Source organism: Entelurus aequoreus, linkage group LG13 (genome assembly GCF_033978785.1).
Source record: "Entelurus aequoreus isolate RoL-2023_Sb linkage group LG13, RoL_Eaeq_v1.1, whole genome shotgun sequence".
NCBI classification, from domain to species: domain Eukaryota; kingdom Metazoa; phylum Chordata; class Actinopteri; order Syngnathiformes; family Syngnathidae; genus Entelurus; species Entelurus aequoreus.
The window spans coordinates 45,602,907-45,617,875 of NC_084743.1; the positions used below are offsets into that span (position 1 = coordinate 45,602,907).

The 14,969-nt window shown below is 44.0% G+C and overlaps 1 protein-coding gene across 2 annotated transcripts in view; it reads left to right on the forward strand.

Moving 5' to 3' along the window:
* The window catches only part of LOC133663442 (unconventional myosin-Ic-like), a 158,910-nt gene that overhangs the window by 73,554 nt on the left and 70,387 nt on the right, over nt 1-14,969 (forward strand). The gene's annotated exons all lie outside the window — the stretch shown is intronic.

Consider the following 14,969-nt stretch of genomic DNA (forward strand, 5'->3'; position numbering starts at 1 on the left):
GCACAAGCATGTTGGTTGAAATTCCCACCTTGACTTACTTTCTGAAGTTAACTGAACTTATTATTATATATTTTTAACAAGTTTACATGCTTTTTTCTACTTGAAGTTGTCATAACTCTTCTTACTTAGTTGTAATTTGTTCTGTCAAGTTAATAATAGTCCTTGTGACTCAAAGCCAAAATGATTTTTAACAATGTAGCCCAAAATATCTCAAATCCATCCATCCATCTATCCATCCATCCATCTCCTTCTGCTTATTCGAAGTCAGGTCGTGGGGACATCATCCTAAGCAGAGAAGCCCAGGCTTCCCTCTCCCCAGCTACTTCGTCCAGCTCTTCCCGGGGGATCCCTAGGCATCCCCAGGCCAGATGGGAGACATAGTCACCCCACCGTGTCCTTTGTCTTTCCTGTGGCCTCCCATCAGTCGGACGCGCCCGTGCCTCAAATCAATGTTCCCCAATGAAATGAATTAAAACTGTAAAATTTAAAAACGCTTATTATTAGATAATTAATATTGTATAAAAAACAATACAATAGAATATACTATAAACAACTGCAGTAGTTGCATAAAGTAACCTAATATAATGCCCTTCAACCACTGGTTTGCAGGAATGTGTCAATGTCTGGCTGTGGGCTGTGGACAATCACTACTTCAACCAATGGCGGGGACTGGGAGGCTCGTAACCCAAATTTAAACTTGCAACTTAAAGAATAAAAAAGTACAGACAGCTCATATCTCAAAATATTCATAAGTTGACCTACCATTGTATTACAATATATCACAAAAGTGAGTACTGCGTACACCACCCGTGTTTCAACAATCATTTTATTATATTTTCCCAAGGCCTATCCAAGCTGCATTTGGGCGGAATGCAGGGTACACCCTGGACAAGTCGCCACCTCATCGCAGGGCCTACTGTTGAACTGTAATTTGGATATAACTTTTGGAGTAGTCAGTGTGGTTGATAAGTGTTGTTCTTACCTTTTGATCTCAGATAAGGGCCATACAAAGAATTGCTTTGTTAACCAAAAGGTTAAGGCACCAATAAACAGCCATAAAGTTATCAATTGGATAGATAAAACAATATTTGCATGGTTTCTATGACTCCTTGCCTCTCAAGGTCTAACTTTTATTGCTTCAAAGCCGATTAAAAAAATAATAAAAAAATAGAACAAGCGATTAGGGCTGGGGAATTTTCCAATTCAATTTCTATTCATAAGATTGTAAATCGATTAATCACAAATCTGTTTGATCTACACTTGAATGGGTACTGCACTCTTTTGGAATTCTGCCTATTGTTCACAATCATTGTGAGAGACAAGAACGCACATATTTTTTTTCTAGGCTTTTAAAGATGATTAAAACATTTGAAAGATGTGGCTAATGGGAGTCATTGTAGTAGCCTTCAAATCCCTCTAAAACAAGTTCAAAACCCTCCATCAACCTGTTATGTACGCGCTGCAAGTATATTTATAATGTAGTAACTGACACATTCATAACAATATGTAATATGTACAATAATTACCATATCTTGGGTATTTTATGCATTACCGTAACTTCTTTCCTCAGCGCATTTATTTCCGTTTCCTTACCCGTAGCAATGCATTTTCGACGTCAAGCAACACATTTGTGTTCTTACTTCCGGAAACAAAGGCTTTTGTGTGTTCTAATCATGGCAGACTTGGACAACAAAGACAACAATTTTTAGACAAATGAGGATTCATAACCTTATCTTCTTGAACCTGAAAATACGGAGGATGAACTGCTGGTTACTGAAGCGAGCACAAAGAGGCTGAAACATGGGCGCAGACGGAAGCCGAGAGAGTGAGGTCGGCGCGTCTTGATGCTGCAAATGTGGAACTAGGAGCCAAGCAATGCCAATATAAATGGAGTGCTTACCCAAACTAAACCGGAAAAAATGTCCCTGGCCAGCTGAACGAAACAGACATCGAGTGAGTCACTATAATATTGATCATCATACATGCAGCACATCATGCTATTGTTAGTACATCTACAGTAGATACACTGTCAAGCTAGCTGTGTACAAACAAAACATAAAATGTGGGCTAATACTTTACATATACTGTAATATGATTGCTCATGTTTTTCAGTCAGTACAGATTGGTGTCCTATCGCATTGTGTTGTGCAATACAAACTCAAAAACCATTCAGCTGTTGACGTAGTAGCTAGCTTACAGCTAACACCGTTGCAAGATGATGAATTACTACAATATAAAAACAGTTCCTCAGTGTTCGCTCTTACAAAAACAATGTTGCTACAGCCTGGTTATTATACAGGTTATGTAATGTAAATTAAGTATTGTTGGCGGTTTTCTGATGCACTTTTAAAGTGATGTAGAGGCAGCATGGATTGCTCCCACTAGCTGCATTGCGAGCCAACTAGAATGCGCCGATTACTACAAATTACAATGCAAAAAAACCCAAATACATTTGTCTTCCAGTCTCTCAAATCCGTTACAAAACATAGATGCATTTAGTTTTTTCTCTTAACCATAAACAACTTTGGACAGTTTAAACTTTCTCAAAAAGCTCAAAAGCGAAATTTTGAAATAAGCAAGGAATTGCAAGTAAAAGTGCTATAACAGGGCGTTTCAACTAAATAATGAAGAGGGCCGCAGTTTCAAGAGCCCAGGGGCTCAGGGGCCGGACATCGAAATTTTAATGTTTTGTCAGAAAGTGCCTCCACAGGTTATATTCTTTTGAGACTGTATTTACTTAATTGCAAAGTAATAATACATTCATTATTCTGCCCTCACTACTCGTTTCCAGCATGTGCACCTAGACATATAGGTTACAGAATGAAGAAACAGAAGGTTAAAGTTAAGTTAAAGTACCAATGATTGTCACACACACTAGGTGTGATGAAATTTGTCCTCTGCATTTGACCTATCCCCTTGTTCACCCCCTGGGAGGTGAGGGGAGCAGTGGGCAGCAGCGGTGCCGCGCCAGGGAATCATTTTTGGTGATTTAACCCCCAATTCCAAACCTTGATGCTGAGTGCCAAGCAGGGAGGTAATGGGTCCCATTTTTATAGTCTTTGGTATGACTCGGCCGGGGTTTGAACTCACAACCTACCGATCTCAGGGCGGACACATTTTAACCACTAGGCCACTAAACAGAAGGTCTAGATTAGAAGTTTTGTTGGCGATTGATGTTCCTTCTTTTGAATTAATTTCCTTCATAAGTTTTTTTCTTTACACTTCTTTCATTTAGGTTTGTAAGACTGAAAATATAAACATTACAAAAGTATAACCTCCATTGTGTATTTTACATATATAATATCCATTGTGTATTTTATATAAATAAAAGAGAATGTTTAGTGCTAATTCAGTCACCCAATAAACTACATAAATATTGCAGACACGTAGCGCAACACAATTAAACCTAAGGTATAGCTTTATCACCCTCTACTGGTCAAATTCAGCGCTACATCTATTAAACAAGCTTTGATCGTCAGAGTTAAACAGCCAAAAAACAAGACCAAAAAAAGACAGTACAAAGTCAGCAATTTCTATACATTCGTACTTTCACAATTTATTTTGAATTTTTTCATGGTCGTTAGTGGCGGGAGTACTGCATACATAAACAACCCTATTTTGAATGGTTTCATTAAGCGAAGTTGGTAGAGTGGCTGTGCCAGCAATCTGAGTGTTGCTTGTTACTGGGGTTCAATTCCCACCTTCTACCTTCCTAGTCACGTCCGTTGTGTCCTTGGGCAAGACACTTCACCCTTTGCCTCTGATGGCTGCTGGTAAGCGCCTTGCATGGCAGCTCCCGCCATCAGTGTGTGAATGTGTGTGTGAATGGGTAAATGTGGAAATACTGTCAAAGCGCTTTGAGTACCTTGAAGGTAGAAAAGCGCTATACAAGTATAACCCATTTATCATTATTTATTAAGCCTAAATAGCCTAAATTAAAAGCTTTGGCGGGCCGGATGTGGCCTATGAGCCGCCAATTGAAAAGGCTTGTGCTAGACCTTCTCGCACTACTAAGAGCCTGGCTAACCTCTGTTTTGTTTGTTCAGTTGCAGAATTTTCTTATGCCGTTAATTAAAAATGTGTGTGTGTGTGTGCGGCAACAATTTTTCTTTAGCATTTGTTTTTTATCCTGCAGCATTTATGTGATTGTGTTTTCTGGTGTTTGTTTATTGGATCATTTCTGTATTTGAACTTTGCTACGCCTTTACCTCTGTTGGCCACCGTGGAATCGTATAACCCTAGATTGATTCTTTATGACAGTATGGTGGTATGCTTTGGTACCACTGTAAATGAGTACTTTTATTTACTTATTTACTTTTATTTTCTGCTGTGGAAAACAAAGAAGTTGTGGCTGATATTTCAAATATATACTGAATTTATATGCGCCCATACGGTATGGCATTGTAATACCACTGATCTACACAGATTGATGAAAGTACAGTATACTCAAAGGTTCTGCTTTGAAAGAAAGGAAGGGACAAGGAAGGGTTAAAGTCTGACAGCTGAACAAGATATTGGTCAGATCAAGCTCCTCCTCCTTCCAACTCAGCACAAATATGTAACCTCAGCCTGCAGAACACATACACACGTCTGTTAATGTGCCGCCGTAAATAGTCAGGAATAGTAAATCAAACGCAAACTAATGTTTATAGTTGATGTGTGTTTAACAGTTGGGAACCGTCTATCTCTTCTTGAACCTTGCCTATATCCTACTGTCTGTCCACTGTGTGTATGACAGAGGTGAGAGTCTGGAAAACATTACTGAGATTCCTGCAGCATAAGTTCCTGTGTTCTGGATGTGGGGACATACAATAGAAGAAGAGGGGCGGAGCGAGAGAGAGGTGGAGGTGTGCACAGTTTAATCTCTCACACAATATGTTCAGCCCAGTTCAAAGTGTGTTTCCTTTTAGAAAAAAAAAAGTCAACTGTGTGCCTCAGCAAAAACTTTAAGCTCCTCCCTGAACTTTATTTAGTCAGTGATGACCACGCGAGGGCAGTGTGAAAACCAACTCTCACTGAGCACTACAGTGAAGGTGTGATTTTTGTTTTAGAAGTATGGCATTATTAAAATGTTCTACTAGATTTTGTCTCTTTATCACATTATATTTATTGTTTCATAATTCATCTTTCATTGCTAAATGGCAAACGCCATGTCTCCACTTTATTCTCATTTTGATTGTTTTATTTCAAGTATCTTGTAGTGGTCAGAAATTAAATCCGAATATATCCGGTCATTGTCCAAATACTTTGTGAACAAATTGTGCATACATTTTGTGGAATACTTTAAACTGATCATGGTGAACATTAGAGGCATATTAGGTATGCGTGGATCGGTCCAAATATCGATAGTATCGATTCCAAGAGTTGTATCAGTATCAGATTAACTCTAGCCTTTTGAGGTGAATATTTTTCAGTTTTCTCGTGCTTTTTTTTTTCACAAAAATATTTTTTCTCGTGTTGTTCATATTGTTTCAAATTAGTATGTTGATAAAGTATTTCTTTTCATGTCACACTTTGTCAGGCGATATAAATCAACAACATAGTGTAGTTTTTTAAATTTCCCGTCTGTAAGCCGCTACTTCCATTGTTTTGAACCCATCCATCCATCCATCCATCCATTTTCTACCGCTTGTCCCTTTCGGGGTCGCGGGGGTTCGCTGGAGCCTATCTCAGCTGCATTCGGGCGGTAAGCGGGGTACACCCTGGACAAGTCGCCACCTCATAGCAGATTGTTTTGAACCATGCGCTTTATATAAGTTGCGACTAATTTCCATGCGCTTTATATAAATTGCGGCTAATTTATGGATTTTTCTGGTTTGACGGAGCACACCCGTCCCTGAAGAGCGGCAGCACATATACACTCACAGACAGACACACACACACACACACACACACACACACACACACACACACACACACACACACACACACACACACACACACACACACACACACACACACACACACACACACACACACACACACACACACACACACACACACACACACACGATTTTAATTCCTTCGCACGTCTTCCCGGCTATTATATTAGGAACACCTGTAATGCCAACTCCCTTCTTTCCCCACTGTTAAATACTACCTAAATGTGGACGCAACTTACCTGTCATGCAGTGTTTTCCCCATCGTCATCACTTCCGGGTTGGTTAAATATGTTTTTTTTTTGCCCACACTTTAATGAAATGCACATGACGAATCCCAAAGCCAAAGAAGATCCACCTGGACATCAAAAAAAGAAAAATCCGCTGCACGGAACATAAATCCACCATCACTATTATAACACTAACAATTAAATATTTCATGTTTAAATGTAAACACCTGCACACAATTTGTCCAAAAATTAGGTAAGTGCGGCTTAAAAACAGGTGCGCGCTATAGCCCGGAAATTATGGTAGTCGAAGAGCCTATGCTGGACCTCTTGGCTATGCATAAAAGATTTGTGGTGAGGAAGCCGTAGGGCTCGGCGATTATATAAGCATAATCGATGATCATTGTAAATTTCAGTTTGATTATGGTGATCAGCTGTGAGCATGTTAACTCGATCAAACATGGCGGAAATGTCCATGACAACGGTCAATCAAGAGTCCACCTTTTGCCGCTCCACTTCTAGATACTGCGGAACTAAACAGATTGACCGAAGTTGACACTAAACTCACAGCTGAGAGGAGCAAAATAAATTTCAGCCAATTTCTGGGCTGATATTCGATTAGTCAATTAACCAAACGATAAATGAAAATTAGGTCGGTAACTTAATGGAATGACTGGCGTTAGCTTGCTAGCTAGCGTAAATTCTAACAAGAAAACGAGAGACATTAACGTCTTTTCCCATTAAGAAACGTCATACCCCAATCTAATCTTGTACAAGCACATTGCTATCTCAACAACTAAGACACAATATTTACATTGGACATAAAGGCTGTGCTGTCTTTGCACAAAGTACTTTATTTATACTCGATAGTTTCGAGTTGAAACACGCGGACGGACGTCTGTTCAAAAGGAAGTGAACTCGCGTGACGTCACATAAACCGGAAGTAAAATTAACTGACACCTAATTTGTATTTATTAAAAACATTCTAAAACGTTTACAAATTCAAAGGAAAGAAGATAAACCTATTTAAACACACAAATACAAATAATATGGCTTATGAAGACGTTTCCTCTGCCAAGAAAGTATATTGTATGTCTATTTTGTTTAGTTAATTAAAAAAATACATTCATCCATTTATACGTTTTTACTGCTTGTCCCAACTTGGTTAAAAGAGTTTAGTTTGTGTATAATTACTTTTTGAGCACATTAAACAATACCGTGATAATAATGGTAACCGTGATCATTATGGTCACATTAACTGTATTTAGCCATTTTATTTGTTTTGGATGTGTATATTGGAGGGTCCCCCAGCACCTCCTTAACAGAGACAAAACCTATTTTGTTGCTTTTGGCTGTGATTTTTATTCAAGTGAAAAATGTTGCTAACAGACGAGTATATTTTATTTTTATTATTAGCTTGTTTTGTTTAACTTTTAAAAGAGTACATTCCAATCACAATGTTAAAACATACAAGAAATACAAGTTTATTGCATTTGAAAGGCTATACTTGCATTATTATTATGTATTATCATTACATCAGTGGTTATTATGTCTCAAAAAATTGTTGACAGCAATATTGTTTGTCGGCAATAATTTGTAGGTCAATATATTGTCCAGCAAAATTAGTTATCGGCACAAGCCTGGTCTTCGGAGTTATCCTCCGAAGATCAGGCTATTGTTGTTATGTACAGAGAAGGGAAGGAGGCGACAACCAGGGCACAACTGCGGTTCACAAGATTTATTCAAACCTTTGATGATTACGTGACGTGTGTATGCTACTCAAAGTGAATGAGTGTAGACTATGTGTAATATTAATAGTGTAAATGTTACCAGGGGTTGTTGTCTGTGAGTGTTGGTTGTATCTTTCGTCGAGTCCAGAGGGGCAAGGCAAAGAGGCAGTTCGTGAACAGGCAAGAGGTCGAAGGCAGGAGCGAGGCAGCGTGGTCTGGGTCCGAGCAGGGAGGTCGTGGATCAAGGAAGTCAGTCACTGCGGAAGACACAAGGGACATGAACAAGGGAGACACGGAGAGAGAGCAAATAGCAAAGCACAGGGGAGGGAATGCCAGACGTGATGCTTACTGGGAAGATTAGCGACGTTCTGGCAAAGGTTCCTCGGGTCCGCTGGTCTTTATGCCGCTCCCCCTCGTCAAGTCCAGCTGTGCTGATAAGTGATTGTTTGCAGGCTTGTTGCTGTGTGGGTGTGTTGTGCTCAGCGCGAGCAGAGGCGTGTCTGAGCATGCTGCCAGCAGAGGTGCCTGCAGCTCCAGCTGCAGAGGAAACGCGGGTTCGACTCCGCGTCATGACAGTACCCCCCCCCCCCCTTATGCGAGGCCCCTGACGAGTGCCGGGGAGCATCAGGATTGGCACGGTAGAAATCCTCCAGAAGAGAGGGATCGGCAAGATAGGAGGCAGGAACCCAAGATCTGTCTTCTGGCCCATATCCCTCCCAGTCGACCAGATAAACGAGCCCCCTACCTTGTCGACGGACCCTGAGGATTTCCTTGACCGTCCAAACCTGATCTCCGTTCGCCAAGAACCTCGAGGGTGGGGGGGCAGGGGCAGGAGGGGACAGAGTGCTCTCCGCTACCGGTTTAATCTGGGACACATGGACCACTGGGTGCCGCTTGACCGAGGGTGGAAGAGCCAATTTGACAGATACAGGGTTTATGATGGACAAGATGGCAAAAGGACCAACGTAACGTGGTGCCAATTTTCTAGATGGTACCTGGAGGCTGTGGTCCTTTGTGAGTAGCATAACTTGTTGTCCTGGCCGATAGGACGGGGCCGGAATGCGATGACGGTTGGCGTTGCGGCACATCCTCTCGGAGGCCCTCTCTAAGGCCGCACGAGCGGCTCTCCACACCCTCTGACACCGCCTAATATGAGCCCTAGTCGAGGGCACAGCGATTTCCAGTTCCTGTTGGGGAAACAAGGGGGGTTGATAGCCCAACGAGCACTCAAATGGGGACATACCGGTAGCGGAGCTCTTCAAGGAGTTGTAGGAAAATTCCACCCAAGGCAAAAACTTGCTCCAGGACGTGGGTTGACGACTGGCGACACAGCGTAGCATGGTCTCCAAGCTTTGGTTTGCCCTCTCAGCCTGCCCGTTGCTCTGGGGATGGTATCCCGATGTGAGGCTGACCGAGGCCCCGATTCCCTTGCAGAAGGCTCTCCATATTTGTGACGTAAACTGAGGCCCTCGGTCAGAGACGATGTCCACCGGGATACCATGTTGCTTGACGACGTGTAGTGTGAGAAGATCAGACGTCTCTAAGGCAGAAGGTAACTTGCGCAGAGGAATGAAGTGGGCTGCCTTGGAGAAACGGTCAACAATAGTAAGAATGGTGGTGTTACCTCTGGAGGCTGGGAATCCCGTGACAAAATCCAGGGCGATGTGTGACCAGGGACGGGCAGGAATGGAGAGAGGGTGAAGGAGACCAGCAGGAGGCCTGTGTGACGTCTTACTACGGGCACAAGTAGTACAAGCAGCGATGAACTCACGTGTATCCTTGGCCATGGATGGCCACCAAAAACGTCTTCGCAGCAGCGATAGGGATCGTTGAAAGCCAGGATGGCAAGAGAACAGACTGGAGTGCCCCCAATCCAGGACCCTGGATCGTAGCTCCCGGTGGACATAAAGCTTGTTGGGTGGTCCACCTCCCGGTCCTGGATTGGCGCTCAGCGCAGACTTGACCAGGTCCTCCACCTTCCAAGTCACCATTCCAACGATGCGAGTGGGAGGGAGGATGGGCTCCGCCACTGACGGACAAGTGGTCTCTTTCACGAATAACCGGGATAGTGCGTCAGCCTTAGTGTTCTTAGACCCAGGCCTGAAAGAGAGCACGTAATTGAAGCGGGAGAAAAACTGCTGCCACCTTGCCTGGCGATTGTTGAGTCTTTTGGCAGCTCGGATGTGCAGAAGGTTGCTGTGATCGGTCAGGATCTGGAACTGGTGTCTAGCTCCTTCCAGCCAATGTCTCCATTCAGCCAGGGCCTCGTGGACCGCCAATAATTCCCTATTCCCAGCGTCGTAGTTTAGCTCGGCCTGGGTCAGGCGCCTAGAGAAAAAAGCCACAGGGTGAATCAAGTTGTCACTTCTGGACCGTTGTGAGAGAATAGCCCCAATCCCAGAGTCTGAGGCGTCCACCTCCACCAGGAAAGCACTGTCTAAGTCGGGGTGGACGAGAATGGGGGCTGAAACGAAACGCTCTTTTAAGTCCTCAAAGGCCTTTCTAGCCAAAAGTGTCCACACAAAGGGCACGTTAGTTGACGTGAGGGAGTGGAGCGGTGCAGCAACCCTACTGAAGTCCCGAATGAATCGCCGGTAGAAGCCGGCGAAGCCAAGGAACCTCCGAAGTTCCGTCCTAGTAGTAGGTTGAGGCCACTCTACTACGGCCTTAACCTTCTTCGGGTCGGGTCTTATGTGCCCCTTTTTGACCACAAATCCCAGGAACTCCACTGAAGAGGAGTGGAAGCTGCATTTCATCTGCCTTCACGAATAGACGATTCTCCAGGAGACGTTGCAGGACACGCCGGACATGTTGCTGGTGGTCAGAGAGGTTACGGGAGAAAATCAGAATGTCGTCCAGGTATACTACCACGAATTGGTCCAACGTGTCCCGGAGGATGTCGTTGACAAGTGTTTGGAAAACTGCGGGTGCGTTGGTAAGACCAAAAGGCATTACCCGGTACTCATAATGCCCCATATGGGTGTTGAAGGCCGTTTTCCACTCGTCCCCCTCTCTGATCCGTACCAGGTGATAGGCGTTACGGAGATCCAGTTTGGTGAAGACGGTAGCAGGTGCCAAGGACTCGAAAGAAGAGTTGAGTAGCGGAAGAGGGTACTTGTTCTTGATGGTGATGTTATTTAGGTGACGGTAATCAATGCAGGGCCGAAGGGACCCGTCCTTTTTGGCCACGAAAAAGAATCCTGCGGCCAACGGAGACTTGGACGGGGTAATGATGCCCGAGGCAAGGCCCTCCGTAATGTATTTCCTCATAGCCTCCTTCTCTGGAAGAGACAGATTGTAAAGGCGGCTAGAAGGCAGAGTAGCGTCAGGGAGTAACTCAATGGTACAGTCATAGGGTCTATGAGGGGGTAGTCCCTGTGCACGTACCTTGCTGAAGACCTCGGCTAAGTCATGGTAGCAAGCAGGGACCAGGGATAAATCGGCCGGGGGAGTCGTGGTAGTGGAGTGGTGGACCGGAAGGGACGCTGACCTGAGACAGTTAGCCATGCAGGGTGTGCTCCAAGCCAGGATTTTTCCGGAAGTCCAAGAGATATGGGGGTTGTGGAGACGAAGCCAAGATCTTCCAAGAACCAGTGGGGCTACTGGAGCTTCCAGCACCCAAAAGCTGATGGTCTCCCTGTGGTTACCGGAAATGGTCATGGAGAGGGGCTCCGTGCGGTACTTGATGGGGCCCAACGGCCGTCCATCCAGGGCTTGTGCAGGCAGTGTCTTGTCCAGGGAGATCAGGGGAATGCCCATCTGCCGGGCGAGCTCGTAGTCCAAAAGACTCTCGTCTGCTCCAGAGTCCACAAATGCCTCCACTTGTACGCTCCTCTTGTCCCAGGCCAGAGTAGCGGGTAGCAGAATGTCTGGGTTTTCTTCCTTACGGGGAAATAAAGTATGGCTCACCAGGATTCCCTCCGCCTTCAAAGAGGGGAAAGGTTGGTTTCTAGAAGCTGCTCTCTGGCCTCGCTCAGCTGCACGTTCACAAAGTCTTAGATCAAATTGGAGGGCCAACTCGATGAGGTCTTTGCAGGAAGTAGGTCTGTCTCTCAGCAGACCGTCCTTAATCTCCTCAGAGAGGCCGCGACGGAACGCGCTTTGGAGCGCCCGGTCCTCCCAACCGCTGTCCGCCGCCAGGGTCCGGAATTCCAGGGTGTAGGCTGCCACGTAGCGTGAGCCCTGCGAGATGGAGTGCAGACGTCCGGCCGCATCCCCCCCATCCTTGGGGTGATCGAAGACGGCCCGAAATTCAGCACGGAAAGCACAGTAGTCAGAGTTGAGACCCACGGTCCTGTCGACGGCGGCCGTAGCCCACTTAAGTGCCGGTCCGGAAAGCAAAGCAAAAATGAATGCAATCTTGGCGCCATCGGTGGAATAGCGGGAGGGCTGATGACAAAAAATGAGGTCACATTGTACCAGAAAACCCCTACATAGCTCAAAGTCTCCCTCAAAGGGCCTCGGACTGGCAATCCTGGGTTCCCGTTCCAGACTGCAGTGTTCAGGTCTCCGGACTTGGGACGCATGTGGGGGTACCACGGGCCCGGGACTGGCCCCAGGGCATAGGCTGTCCAGCCTAGTATACATTCGGGAAAACGCTCTATCCAGACTGTCCTCAAGGGCAGAAAAACGAACCTGATGCTCGCTCACGACGGAGCTAAGGATAGCCAGGTCAGAACTTCTGGATGGCCGGGCCTGGGGCTTGCCGTTGTCGCCTGGTTCCGACATGTTGTGGCCAGAACGTACTGTTATGTACAGAGAAGGGAAGGAGGCGACAACCAGGGCACAACTGCGGTTCACAAGATTTATTCAAACCTTTGATGATTACGTGGCGTGTGTATGCTACTCAAAGTGAATGAGTGTAGACCATGTGTAATATTAATAGTGTAAATGTTACCAGGGGTTGTTGTCTGTGAGTGTTGGTTGTATCTTTTGTCGAGTCCAGAGGGGCAAGGCAAAGAGGCAGTTCGTGAACAGGCAAGAGGTCGAGGGCAGGAGCGAGGCAGCGTGGTCTGGGTCCGAGCAGGGAGGTCGTGGATCGAGGAAGTCAGTCACTGCGGAAGACACAAGGGACATGAACAAGGGAGACACGGAGAGAGAGCAAATAGCAAAGCACAGGGGAGGGAATGCCAGACGTGATGCTTACTGGGAAGATTAGCGACGTTCTGGCAAAGGTTCCTCGGGTCCGCTGGTCTTTATGCCGCTCCCCCTCGTCAAGTCCAGCTGTGCTGATAAGTGATTGTTTGCAGGCTTGTTGCTGTGTGGGTGTGTTGTGCTCAGCGCGAGCAGAGGTGTGTCTGAGCATGCTGCCAGCAGAGGGGTTAGCAGAGGTGCCTGCAGCTCCAGCTGCAGAGGAAACGCGGGTTCGACTCCGCGTCATGACAATTGTTGAGAAAAAGGCAATTTCAACACCAGTTGTTTTGCGGTGCTTTGGGTCGCCAAAGTAATATGGAGAAAATCAAACCCAGTGTTTCCCACACATTCATTTATTTGTGGCGCTCCGCCACGAAATAATTACGTCCGCCACAAATAGAATTTTTTTTTTTTAATTTAAAAAAAATGTTTTTGTTTTTGTTTTTTGTCCTGTCCAGCTTCTCAGGTAAATCATATAGTTGATGTAGATGCCCATATCTGCTGTTCAGATTTACTTTACAAAAGAGAAGTGTAGGATACTTCTCTTGTTGCCTTATTTGTATTTGACTTTATTAAATGTATTTATATTATCATTTGGTGCAGCCGGGCCAGAGCAGGAGGGGATAGAAAGAGAGAAAAAAGAAGACAGAGGGGGAAATTGTGGGGACGAGAGGGGGATTAGACAGAGAGACAAAAACAACAACAGCAAACACAACAACAACAACAACAACAACAACAATAGAGCAACATCAGCAAATACGACATGTACAAATATGATGGTAACAGTTTATGTTGCTGGTAAATAATATGGTTGTAGTAGTAGGCTAAAGTTAAATTATTTAGTATGCACTAATTAAAGGGGCAGAGCTTTAAGAGACATTTTAGCTTTTAGCTAAGAGATTATAAGGAAATCGTGATAATATGAACGGGGTCTGCACGGTTTTGTTAATGCTATACAGCACACATAGCATTAGCAATTGTTAGTCAGCCACCAGACCAATGTTTTAACATGAAACCAACCAATCTGTATTTTTTTAAAAGATGATGCAGATTTGCAAGTAGCAATGATAACGTATGCAGCACTGTAATTTGAAAATGTTAATGTTTACATTTTAAAATGTTTCATTATCCCTGGGTAATTTGTTTATTTTGGGTCTTGCATCACTGCACAAAGATTCAGAGCTGTAAAAGAGTTAATTGAGTTATTTCATACTTTCCTACATTTGTTTACTATGGAGTACAAATTTAAAATATATTTCTTTGTTCATCCTTTTTAAATTGCTTTATTTTCTCAGATGTTTAATACAATTTTAACTCAGCTGTAGTTTATTTTGTTTTGAGTATAGATGTTTTAAAACTGGCAGGTTAAAAACAATCCCCCCTTCCAAAATGCTGATAATAATATGAAAAAATGTATCATAATCAATTGTTTTGCCATATCGCCTAGCCCAATGAAGCCTTCAAGAGTAATTTCTCATCTTATTCCACTGTACCTTTATATCTCCCTGCATTATACCTTACTATATTCGAAATCTAAATCAAAGACAGGTCGGAATTGCCTTAAGACATGGAGTTGGCAGCATTACCCAGCACGGTTGAATTATATTTACGGGCTTTGTTCGCTTAGATCCCCAGGAAGGAGAGTCATCCTAATGAGGCTTATAAAATCTATCTTTCCTGCTGCCCCTTGACTACTCTTGGAAACTGCAACTAGGCACGCCAAAGCTGTTGCATCCCACTGTGCATCCCTGCCATAATAGGTTGTTTAAATTTATAAAGTGGAATTAATTTAAGACTATCCCATTAGTGTTGACAACCAGTCTATGGAGAAAGGTCATTTATTTTAAAAAGTGGCCAGTTTATGTCATGTGTTTTTAATGTCGTCAACTTCATCATTTTCACTTGCAGGTTTTTGCAAAAGCAGATTTGTGGTTATGTCCAAATCAATTAAAACAAAATTGCATCTATTTGAATTTTGCACAAATAGAAGAAAACAATCA